This window comes from Xenopus laevis, chromosome 8S, assembly GCF_017654675.1.
Source record: "Xenopus laevis strain J_2021 chromosome 8S, Xenopus_laevis_v10.1, whole genome shotgun sequence".
Lineage (NCBI taxonomy): Eukaryota > Metazoa > Chordata > Amphibia > Anura > Pipidae > Xenopus > Xenopus laevis.
This window is the reverse complement of record NC_054386.1, coordinates 98,804,633-98,814,214: the sequence shown is the minus strand read 5'-3', so window position 1 is coordinate 98,814,214 and position 9,582 is coordinate 98,804,633.

The window sequence follows — 9,582 nt, the reverse complement described above, 5'->3', positions numbered from 1 at the left end:
GCTATATACAAAAAGGTTGAACTTTACCTTTAATATCATGCCATCGCTAATAGCTGGGGGAAGTTCCTCAGCATGAGAAGCTCTGTGTGTTTTACTCATTTTTGGCCGGGATTCAGCAGGAACGTGCAATATCTTATCTTGTATTCTGAGCTACATATGCAATAAAAGAAAGGGGATTGTGATCGTGTCTTCTCTCAAGCTGGCAGCTCCCGGCGCACTACATCAGTACAGTGTATTATTATTGTACATCTATTATTCAGAATTCTGTCTCTCAGCATTCGCACTCGCACCGCCGCCACAGACTCACATTCATCTCGGCCTGTTAGATATTTAATAGACAAGCAGCGTCTCCAATTCTGAATTTTATAAAGGCAATAGACCCGGTAAAAGATGTGTTTTAGTGGTGGCCCATCCGGGGAAAAAACAAATCTTACAGAGTCCCTTTTTATTATGAGACTCTCCTATGGTCCTTATTACAACCCTGGCAGCCCCCTAAAGGCAACTCTGTGTGAAAGTCGAAGTACAGGACCCCTATTGCATCCCTTGAATCAGTCCCCACCCTGATTGGACACCTTCCTGTACCCCCTTTCCACTGCACCCTGTCCAAGCTCACTATTCTCTGGCAAGCCATGTTGAACCCCAGGTTTGGACTGGCCTACCAGAATAGCCAGAAAAATCCCAGTGGCTCCCTCCCAGTATATGACAAATATATATATTAGCTCTCTTTTTCTACCATAGAGTTGTGTTCTACATATAGAACTATTTTCTATTTAATGGTGTGTAGAGTGGGCCCTGGATGTCGGTTCTGTGGGGCCCTAGGAGCCTCAGTCCACTTTACAGGTATGTGCTCCTTAGTGATCATCAGAGATACAAAACTGATACTTACACAGGGATCTGTGCAGCCACTGGGACAGAATGTTCTGTTATACAGATAGCTAGAATCTCAGCTGCCATAAAGCAGGACAGGACTGCTGCTTACAATGGGGATCAGATAAGATCTGTGCAGCCACTGGGACAGAATGTTCTGTTATACAGATAGCTAGAATCTCAGCTGCCATAAAGCAGGACAGGACTGCTGCTTACAATGGGGATCAGATAGGATCTGTGCAGCCACTGGGACAGATTGTTCTGTTATACAGATAGCTAGAATCTCAGCTGCCATAAAGCAGGACAGGACTGCTGCTTACAATGGGGATCAGATAGGATATGTGCAGCCACTGGGACAGATTGTTCTGTTATACAGATAGCTAGAATCTCAGCTGCCATAAAGCAGGACAGGACTGCTGCTTACAATGGGGATCAGATAGGATCTGTGCAGCCACTGGGACAGAATGTTCTGTTATACAGATAGCTAGAATCTCAGAATCTCATCATTTTTTGATGTGAAACCATATTCTCCCTTGATATATAGAACATGTCAGAAATGTCATATTTTATTCCCAATACTGAGCACTTTGAAGCCTTTGCCTTTTCTGTGTGGGGGGATGAAAGGCTTGGGGTGTGCGCGGCTCCATGCGGCAGGACAAGGGTTAATGGCAGGGGACCCGTTCATTGCTGTGGGTTTACGCTCCCACTCTGTGGTTCCTTTCTGTTTCATTGAGTCCCTCTGCTTCAGCCTCAGTACCAGTCTCATCCTTTCTGATTTAAGCAGCGCGGCAGCTCCCGGGGCTACAGCTTATTTTGCTTCACTAGACCAGAAAGGGCTTTGCTTTTACAATAGACATTATTTTACTTAGGAATTACATCTTGCCCAGATTTATAAGGAATAAAGAACAAGCCCTCAGGGGGCGCTTGGCCTTTTTTTAGAATTCAGTTAGGGGCTGGCCATTGGGCGAGCAGATGCCGAATTACTTAGCGAGCTATTTCCAGCTGTTAGTGGATGTGTAATCCCAGAATCCTTTGCGGAGGCTGCAGTTAACTCTGGCCTGACAAGAAGCACATCAATTCCTTTGTCATTCCTCATGTGCAGTTGGCTGAGAATATTGGGAGTCCCAGTCCTTCTCATTTTTTCAACCTGCGCCTAGCCTTACTACCCTAATGACATCCTGCCCAACCTGACCCCCCCAATGACATCACAATCAGCATGTTGACATCCCACCCAACCTGACCCCCCCAATGATGTCACAATCAGCATGTTGACATCCCACCCAACCTGACCCCCCCAATGATGTCACAATCAGCATGGTGACATCCCACCCAACCTGACCACCTCAATGATGCCACAATCAGCATGGTGACATCCCACCCAACCTGTCCACCTCAATGATGCCACAATCAGCATGGTGACATCCCACCCAACCCAAAGGTATTGGTTAAACAGTAAAAAAAACTTTATTTAGACAACCATGTTGTGTCCAACTGACACTTAGTCGTAAGCTCAAACTCGTTGCATGTGATGTCGGTATTTAAAGACCCAACACCAATGTGGAAAAGGGGGGAGGGAAAATAATTTATTGTGTCTGGAGAATCCAATCCCACCCAGCCTGACCAACCCAATAATGCCACAATCAGCATGGTCACATCCCACCCAGCCTGACCACCCCAGTGACGTCACAATCAACATGGTGGCACCCCACAGAGCCTGACTGCCCCAATGACATTACATTTGGCATGGTGACATCCCACCCAGCCTGACCACCCCAATAACGCCACAATTGGCATGGTGACACCCCACTGAATCTCACCACCCCAATGTCGTCACAATCAGCATGGTGGCATTCCACCCAGTCTGACCACCCCAATAACGTTACAATCAGCAAGGTGACATCCCACCTAGCCTTACCACCCCATTGATATCAAAATCAGCATGGCTAAATCCCACCCAACCTGACCATCCCAATGACGTCACAATCAGCATAGTGACATCCAATGTTAAAATTGGCATGGTGTCGTTCCCACCAAGCCTGACCAACCTAATGAGGTCACAATCAGCATGATTGAATCCCACCCAACCTGACCACCCCAATTAAATCACAATTAGCATTCTGACATTACCAAAGCGAGCTGGATGCAGGTTAAAGAAATGAGGGCTGGGGACTATGACATCAAATCCCAATATTTTCTGTCAATTACACAGGAAGAATGACAAAGGAGGAGGTTGGTGAAAATATGTCATCAAAGGGGACCTGAGACCTGCCCAAAGCTGCACCTGGCTTGAGCCCACCTGTCCTGTGGAGAAAGCATCGTGGTCTTGTACAGATTGGCTGGCATGGAATGCAGAGGCTTTTAGCATGCACTCAGCCAAGTGCAACCCATACATAAAGGTTTGTGGGTGGTCACTGTTGTGGCAGGAGCACTGACCATCAACACCCTCATTTGTACAGGAGAAGCTTGCATTTTAGCTACACTGTGCCTTTAAGAGGTAACTGTATATTGTATTTAGTGTTACATTGTTATACTTCATTTCCTCTTGTTTTCCCTTTAAAAGCAGCACTTCATACTTTGGGGAGGCCTGGGATTTCTCTGTGAGGATCTGAGTGAATTCAATAATGGATTAGACAGAGAAGCCGGGGCCTCTTCACCCCTCGGAGGGTCAGAATAAAAAGGCCAGAGAGAAAGCCGAGGAGGGGATAGCGCGGCACAGAGCACTTTATAAACTCCTCCCCCTCCAAAAAGCCCACACCACCCGCTGGCTCCTGAGATGCCCCGTAACTGCTGGAGCCCATTCATGTCTGCTGGAGCAGAAACAGTTCTTTCTTTCCATTTGTAGGGTGGACAATTCCTTTAGCATTAATGTCATGGTCTTTAAGGTAATGGGCCTCATTCTCTGTGGGATCAGACTTCATCAGCAAATCCAGTTTAGGAAGAAAAGCAAGAATCAAAGATTGTGTCTAGTCATGATCTCTGGCACAGATCCAATCTGATCCCCATTGTAAGCAGCAGTCCTGTCCTGCTTTATGGCAGCTGAGATTCTAGCTATCTGTATAACAGAACATTCTGTCCCAGTGGCTGCACAGATCCTATATGATCCCCATTGTAAGCAGCAGTCCTGTCCTGCTTTATGGCAGCTGAGATTCTAGCTATCTGTATAACAGAACATTCTGTCCCAGTGGCTGCACAGATCCTATCTGATCCCCATTGTAAGCAGCAGTCCTGTCCTGCTTTATGGCAGCTGAGATTCTAGCTATCTGTATAACAGAACATTCTGTCCCAGTGGCTGCACAGATCCTATCTGATCCCCATTGTAAGCAGCAGTCCTGTCCTGCTTTATGGCAGCTGAGATTCTAGCTATCTGTATAACAGAACATTCTGTCCCAGTGGCTGCACAGATCCTATCTGATCCCCATTGTAAGCAGCAGTCCTGTCCTGCTTTATGGCAGCTGAGATTCTAGCTATCTGTATAACAGAGCATTCTGTCCCAGTGGCTGCACAGATCCTATCTGATCCCCATTGTAAGCAGCAGTCCTGCCCTGCTTTATGGCAGCTGAGATTCTAGCTATCTGTATAACAGAACATTCTGTCCCAGTGGCTGCACAGATCCTATCTGATCCCCATTGTAAGCAGCAGTCCTGCCCTGCTTTATGGCTGAGATTCTATTTTACAAAACTTAGCAAGCCACAGAATATATATGCCAACATAAAGCTACTGATTACTTATTTGAAGTACATATTAAAACAAACAGTTTCTCATTTCTTTTTCTATGGGGTCAGTTTCTCTAGGTTCTGCCCTAACAGTATTGCCCCTCTCCTAAGTATCTGAGAAAGACCAGACTATTGATTCTCAGTTATTCCAGGCGTCCAGCAATGTCTCCTAATCCCCCCACTGTCTCCCACACTGTAATTTTGGAGTGTACCCTCCTTATATTGTTTTTTCCTTCCTCCCCGTTGGTATTTCATCCTTCTCTTCCCCCAGCTCAGAATACACACAGTGTTCCTTACTTCAGTTCAGGTGCCCATTAAGTTTAGTATTTATAAATTCTTGGGCAGATCATAGATACATGCCTGTTGGTTTTTGTTATTTCCTGAGCTAAACAGGGAAACTGAAGGCCTGTCCAACTGATAATTGGTCACCTGAAAACCAGATGAGCACTGGATTTGATGCAATCCTCGTCTGTAGGCCTGCAGTAAGATTAGGGTTGCCACCTTTCTTTGTCAGTAAATCTAGGCAGGGGATTGGGTGCTGACATCATGGGGTGGTCCTGTCTGGTTTTCCTAATTTGGAAAACCGGGCAGGTAGTTTTGACCCGGACAGCCCTAGACAGGTGGCAACTAGTGATATATGAGCACCCGCACCCGATCCTAACCTGCCTGCTCCCTTAATATACCCACCTCTGACCTGCCCAATCTGACATTGTGAAAGGGGGAGGGGCAGGCGTACATCTATAAATGGAGACTGGCATGGCAGAGGCCAAAGCCAGAAGAGTAAGGTCATGAACGGGGAAGAAGCGTTGAACCAAACCCAACAGCAACCTGTAAAATGCGTGTAGGATTTGGTTTGTACCTTCAGGTATTGGGCAGATCCACACATCACTAGTGGCACCCTAAAGGTGGCCATACACATAGAGATTGTTTGTTGAATTTGCAGCCCGTGTTAAAAGCTTGATCCAATTGTTGCCAGATTTCTAGCAGCATGTGTGGGACCAACGTGCTTGAGATCTTTCGACCCAAAAACTTGTGCCAAGGATATCCTGGGTATGGGTAGGGTTGCCACCTGGCCGGTAAAAATGATGGTTGATCCCAATGTTAATAATAGGGAAAAAAGATAAATATATAGGAAGACCGGTATTTTTTTTCCAGAAAAGGTGGCAACCCTATGTATGGGTTGATTTTGCATTCCAGGTGATGTTGCCCTATCCTGCCCTATTTTATTTTTTCCTCGTTCTACGGTAGAACAATAGCCCTACTCAGAGTCTGAAACAAGGACGACTGGATTCTCCAGTGTTATTCCCAGGAGGTTTCGTGCCTTTGTCGTGCCTGTGCAAGAGAGATCAGCAAGCCATCGTCTGTTGGCTTTACACACCCAGATACTGTGATTTTATTCCTTGGGAAAGGTGGGTGCGGGAGATAAGAAAGAGAACAAATATGAAGCAATGACATAGTCAAACAGAGCTGGGATGGAAGACTGTTGCGTCCAAACATGCCCTTTCCCAAGGTCAGAGGGGTTTATGGGAAACCGTATTGTTCTCATTAGCTCTGAAGCAAATTGCACTAGAGTTGCTCTTTCACATGATAAAGAAACAAGTGATAACATTGCACTGAAACTGGCCACAAGTGCAGGTCCATTGTATTCCGTGGGGCAGGACAAAGTGTATAGTAGGACATCACGTATCTGCCCTTAGAGATATCTCAAAATCATTGCACAGCTGCTCAGTTTGGTTCTCAGTCTCAGTCTCAGCAGGGGGCATTTACACATAGTTGCTATGGGTTACTAGACCTGGTCAGACACAATAAAATAAGGGAGATGTTTAAGGTTCATGTGGCTATTGCTTGTAGGGCATCCGTTACTGTGTTTTACCCAATGATAACGCAACCCCCATGAGATTTATGTTTGTTCAGTGATGATTCCATATTTCCTCTGGTTAATTACTGCGAAGAGACTGAATGATCATTACAAATGAATACAAAATACTGGCGACTGAGGCTGCGTTTAATTAAGACCATATGGGCTATACATCCAACTCCTTCTCTAGTGATGTTCAATGGTCCATAATCCAGAGAATCATAAATAAAAGCAAAATTTCATCTTCATAAGTCATGGGGTTCCCTAATAATCTGGTACATGCAGGTGAATTAGGGACAGGAGGCCCGGCGTTGAAACTCCTATAGTGGCCAAGGTAGAAAGGTAAGTGGACCTTGGCTTACCATGAGGTGTCTCTCTTATACCAGGGTCTTCACTGAGGCTAATTCAAGAGGTCCTCTACACTCAACACATTATCTATATATTTAAGACATTGAGACATTTTGTGCCTTAAGCTACCAAAAAATGAGGCTTCCTGAGGCACTGAAGCTTCCATTGCCTCAAGCTTTTACCACTGATCACCCTTCTCCATAAGTGGAGCCCAAGGGCAAAACAATTATTACATTTTGACTATTTTGGCCAGACCCCCTAGCATTTGGTCAGGGTCCTCTGATGGAAAATATCATACACCCATAAAACAACTTTTATTCATGGTTCCAAAATCATATATTCAGCAAACTGTTCATCCCCAACCTCACCCTAACTGACCTTCAGTGTGGTGTCCGTTGAACATCTAGGGGTATAAATAGTCATTCTTCACAAATTATACTCTATGGGCAGAGACACACACGAAGATTCGGGGAGATTTAATCGCCTCTTCTTTGGGCAACTAATCTCCCCGAACTGCCTTCCCGCCGACAAGAATCGAAATGAGACGTCGTCCAAAGTTTCCTCGTGAGGCTTCTGCCCTAACTGGTCTTCAGGCTGTGCCCTCCCATTGCTTTGGCCCACGGTTTGGCAACCACTGGGCGAGCGGAAACCACCTGATATCCCTGTGCCCCAATAAGATCACCCACAGGGCATTCCTACACCTTTATACAATATACTACCCTCTAGTCTTGCTTAGCAAAGAACCACTTCTAGAAATTATCTACTCAATTGATGATGGCTCCAAGCAAATTGCTTTCTCCAGGGTGGGCACCTCTGTGGGGGGGGGGGCAAATTGGGCTGATTCAAATGTTTGGCTCCCAGGCGGATGTTTCAATCCTATGCAGATCCATCAGAAGAGGAATGAACCAATGTAATGATTCAGTCCTCGTCTCAAGAAGTTTTATAACATTCACAAAAGTATAAATGGTCCAGTAATCGACAGTGTCATCTTATATAGGCCAGTATAGTGTCCAGTTTAAAGCAATAGAACTTAAAGGGGGTTACAGAGAAGAGGTTTTGCCATAATCACATAAAATTATTCTTTCAACAGTAGAATGAGCTTAGAAGTCTTACATGGCATTCTCCTATAGATAAAGTGGGCACTTGTAGCTGCACCCTGGCACATTCTAGGCACAACGTCAATGGTTGTTAAAAGTTTTAGCTAAATGACCTGACCACATTCCAGCACTCCGCAAGTTGGGAATCCTGCAGTCATGGGAACAAGCTGCCTCCACTTGCCATCTGCTCCAACCCAGTTATCCAATCCCTGGCACCCGCACGCCATGTTCAGCAACACCTGTTAACCCTTTTGGATCCAGAACAGGGTTTCGTTGTGGCTCTGTAGGGACTGGCAAGCTTTTATACAGGGCACAGAAGAGTTTGGAATTGCACAGAGCAGCCTGCGGCCAAGTTAGCGAGGAACGTTCCAAGCCTGGCGCAGAGACGCTGGATACTAAACCTTGTTAGGGACGACAAGGGCAGGAATCAACAAAACACATTTCTGGCATTTTACCACCCGACTGGTGAGCGGACACACGGAGTCATGAAAATAGGTCATGGCACGGTGTTAAAGAAAAAAGGAAGAATGGATGGAAAGAATGGATGGAAGGAAGGAAGATAGGGATGATAGAAGGAATGGATGTGTGGAAGGAACTGAAGGAAGGAAAGAAGGAATGCATGGATGTACAAATAATAATAAGGAAGGACGGAAGGAAGGAATGGAAGGATACAATGGATTGAAGGAAGGAATAGATTGAAGGCAGTAGGAAAGGAAAGGATGGAGGGAAGAAAGGAATGGATAGAAGGAAGAAGGAAAGGAAGGAAAGGAAGAAAGGAAAGGTACGGTGGAAGGAAGGAAGGAATGGATGGAAGGAAGAAGGAGTGGAAGGAAGGAAAGGATCGATGGATGGATGGAAGGAATGAATGGAAGGAAGAACAGAAGGACTGAAGGCTGAATGGATGGAAGAAAGAAGGAAAGGAAGGAAAGGATGGAAAGGATGGAAGGAAGGAAGGAATGGAACAAAGGAAAGGATCGATGGATGGATGGAAGGAATGAATGGAAGGAAGAAGGGAAGGAAGGAAGGCTGAATAGATGGAAGAAAGAAGGGAAGGAAGGAAGGAATGAAGGAATAAATGAATGAATGGAAGGAAAGAAGGAATGGATGGAAGGATGGATGGAAGGAAAAAGGAAAGGAAGTAATGGATGGATGGAAGGAAGGAATGGATGGAAGGAAGAAGTAAAAGGTGGCTCAAAGGAAGGAATGGGTGGAAGAAAGAAAGAAGGAAAGGATGGAATGAATGAATGGAAGGAAGGAATGGATGGGAGGAGAAAGGAAAGGAATTAAGTAAAGGATGGATGGAAGGAATGGATGGAAGGAAGGAATGGATTGAAACTGTATTTGAATTAGGGCCTCATGGGGCCCCAATACCTCCTGGGCTCCTCTGATACCACAGGGTCTGCTTGCTCTATAGTTACGCCCCTGAATATTATTTTAATTAGCAAGAACCTTTATGAGTCATTCCCCAGTGTTTTATTTAAGTCACTGACTGGTTGCTAAGGGAAGTGGGACCCTAGCAACCTGTTAACAGTTTAAATCCCAGATTGGGAGGCAGTAGGTTCAGTTGCAAGTCTCCTGCTAAAGACCAACATATGACTGGTTGTTATAGAACACTAGACCTCTGCCTTTTATTACACTGGCCTGTGTGCCGGGGCCATACACAATACACATAAGAGCACAAAACATGTTTTGTATGAAA